Below are 2,969 nucleotides of genomic sequence, written 5' to 3'. Positions count from 1 at the left end.
GAGCGGCGTCATGAGCTGATAAGGTTAATTATGGTGATGGTTCACACGGATCTGTCTGTGTGAAATCTCTCTGTCCAAAAACCAGACAAAACACAGGACCGAAGTGTCCCACTGCAGGAACACACTGATTAAAAATGGAAAACGGATCACCGCACTGAAAGGTTAAAGATTGTGTGTGTGAGTGTGTGTGTGTGTGTGTGTGAGTGTGTGTGTGAGTGTGTGTGTGAGTGTGTGGGGGTGTGAGTGTGTGTGTGAGTGTGTGTGTGGGGGTGAGTGTGTGTGAGTGTGTGTGTGGGGGTGTGTAAGAGAGAGAGAGAGAGAGATGAGTGCACTCTTGATAACGAGAGCTCTTGAGATGAAAAGAGGGGCATTAGGGTGGATAGAGTGAATAATTGAAAGGTAGGAAGCCTCCATTTCTATTTCTCATCCCCCTCTTCAGAGAGAGAGAGAGAGAGAGAGAGAGAGATTGTGTGTGTGTGAGAGAGAGAGAGAGAGAGAGAGAGAGAAAGAGAGAGATGAAGAGAGGGTGAATGGTGTTAATTACTATTCTTCCTCTGCTTCCTTCCTGTGGATTCTCATTCCCTAATGGCTCCTGAGTGTTCCTGCGGTCTGCACGTGTGTGCGTGTATGTGTGTGTGTGTGTGTGTGTGTGCATGTGTGTGTGTGTGTGTGTGTGTGTGTGTGTGTGTGTGAGAATGACAATGAGAGAGCTGTTAGGGCGTAATGAGGTAAGTGAGCTGCTGCTGCTGCTGATGTCATATTTTTAAGAATCTCCTGCTGCTGAATCTGAGCGACGAGCTGCTACACGTCCTCATGTGAGAGAGAAGTTCAGCTCCTTGCTGATTGGATGATGCAGGACGAGACACATCTATGACACGTCTGGGTCATTTAATCACACGTGTTGTTGTTTAGAGTGACTGAGTCAGATACAAATACTGATCTTTTACACGGCTCTCAACTCCGCCCATAACTCCGCCCATAACGTCACGCTCAACTCCGCCCATAAACTGTATATTTTCCTTGTTTCATTTTTTCGAATCACTGACACTGCTAAAAGCTCTGTCTCCAAATCACACCGTACATTGTTTCATTTTGCCAAGAAAACCTAAACCCCACCATAACTCTGCCCCTAAACCCCACCATAACTCTGCCCCTAGACCCCATCATAACTCTGCCCCTAGACCCCACCATAACTCTGCCCCTAGACCCCATCATAACTCTGCCCCTAGACCCCATCATAACTCTGCCCCTAAACCCCACCATAACTCTGCCCCTAGACCCCACCATAACTCTGCCCCTAAACCCCACCATAACTCTGCCCCTAGACCCCACCATAACTCTGCCCCTAGACCCCACCATAACTCTGCCCCTAGACCCCACCATAACTCTGCCCCTAGACCCCACCATAACTCTGCCCCTAGACCCCATCATAACTCTGCCCCTAGACCCCATCATAACTCTGCCCCTAGACCCCATCATAACTCTGCCCCTAGACCCCATCATAACTCTGCCCCTAGACCCCACCATAACTCTGCCCCTAGACCCCATCATAACTCTGCCCCTAGACCCCACCATAACTCTGCCCCTAGACCCCACCATAACTCTGCCCCTAGACCCCATCATAACTCTGCCCCTAAACCCCATCATAACTCTGCCCCTAGACCCTTCCATAAAACTACCCCTACACCCTGTCCTGACCCTGCCCCTAGACCCTTTTTAACTCCACCCCTAGCCCCTCCCTAACCCTGGTCCTTGAGTTTTACCTTGAACTTTGTATCTGTTTCTAAAAGTCTGAGAGCAAGACCATGTTGATAGTTGATATACTACATATTTAGTTCCCGCCCACGTTCAGTGACTGACATTTCCAAATCTACTCACTCACTCATTCATCTTCTACAACTTATCTGAACTACCTCGGGTCACGGGGAGCCTGTGCCTATCTCAGGTGTCATCGGGCATCAAGGCAGGATACACCCTGGACGGAGTGCCAACCCATCGCAGGGCACACACACACACACACACACACACACACACTCATTCACTCACACAATTACACACTACGGATAATTCATTTCCAAATCTACACCAATAAAAAAAAGTAACTTTTAAACATTTAATAAACAATAAACTACAGACTGAACCACTTAGCAGGTAACTACACCTCAGTCACATGAAATACATTTATAAACCTGTATATGTGTCTCACACACACACACACACACACACACACACACACACACACACACACACACACATATATATATATACACATATATTATTAATATATACATATATTAATACACATATTAATACACATTAATACACATACACATATATTATTAATAATTACTTACACCTTCACATTCCTCTCTCAGCAGCTCCGCTTGGTGTGTGTGTGTGTATGTGTGTGTGTGAGATGAACTGCAGGTGTGGCTTTCTTATTTCTATCTGCTTTCTGACTGCACTCTCTCTCTCTCTCTCTCTCGCTCTCTCTCTCTCTCTCTCTCTCTCTCTCTCATTCTTTCATTTCACTTGTCTCTCTTTCTTGTTGGCTTTCATTATTGTTGTTCTTTCTTTCTTTAATCTTTCTCTTTTTTTGTTATTAAAATGCACATTAAGCTGCTGCTGTGTGGGAGTGGCCTGATTAAGCAGCATAAGCTGAAAGGGCGTGGCCTGATTAGACAGAAGATGCTGCAAGGTCATGACCTTTATGATATCATGTCTGATGAAGTGGGCAGAGAGTACAGAGAAGTGTGTCTCAGCTATGGCTTTAACTCTGAGTCTCAGCGACTTTGTTCTCGACCTTCTCTCTCGCTGGTTGGGTTGTTTTTAGAAGTGCATTGTGGGACATGCGAAGCCTCCCGGGTGCTGTTTATAATGAGACACCTCCGGCGTGTGATCCATCACCTGTGTGACCTGAGTGAAGGACTGTGTACTTCCTGTTCACTCTGGACTGAACGTCCTCCAGT

The 2,969-nt window shown here is 46.4% G+C and overlaps 1 protein-coding gene across 1 annotated transcript in view; it reads right to left on the bottom strand.

Annotated features, from left to right (window-relative positions):
- The window catches only part of lzts1 (leucine zipper, putative tumor suppressor 1), an 18,257-nt gene extending 15,886 nt beyond the window's left edge, over positions 1–2,371 (bottom strand). The window contains exon 1 of the mRNA XM_060882273.1: positions 2,355–2,371. The gene's annotated coding sequence lies outside the window, so the exon portion shown is untranslated. The remainder of the gene's footprint in view (positions 1–2,354) is intronic.
- Positions 2,372–2,969: the final 598 nt, after the last annotated feature.

The sequence above is a fragment of the Tachysurus vachellii genome, chromosome 11 (assembly GCF_030014155.1).
Source record: "Tachysurus vachellii isolate PV-2020 chromosome 11, HZAU_Pvac_v1, whole genome shotgun sequence".
Taxonomy (NCBI): domain Eukaryota; kingdom Metazoa; phylum Chordata; class Actinopteri; order Siluriformes; family Bagridae; genus Tachysurus; species Tachysurus vachellii.
The sequence above is the reverse complement of the archived record's forward strand: the minus strand, read 5'-3'. Positions and strand labels throughout refer to the sequence as shown.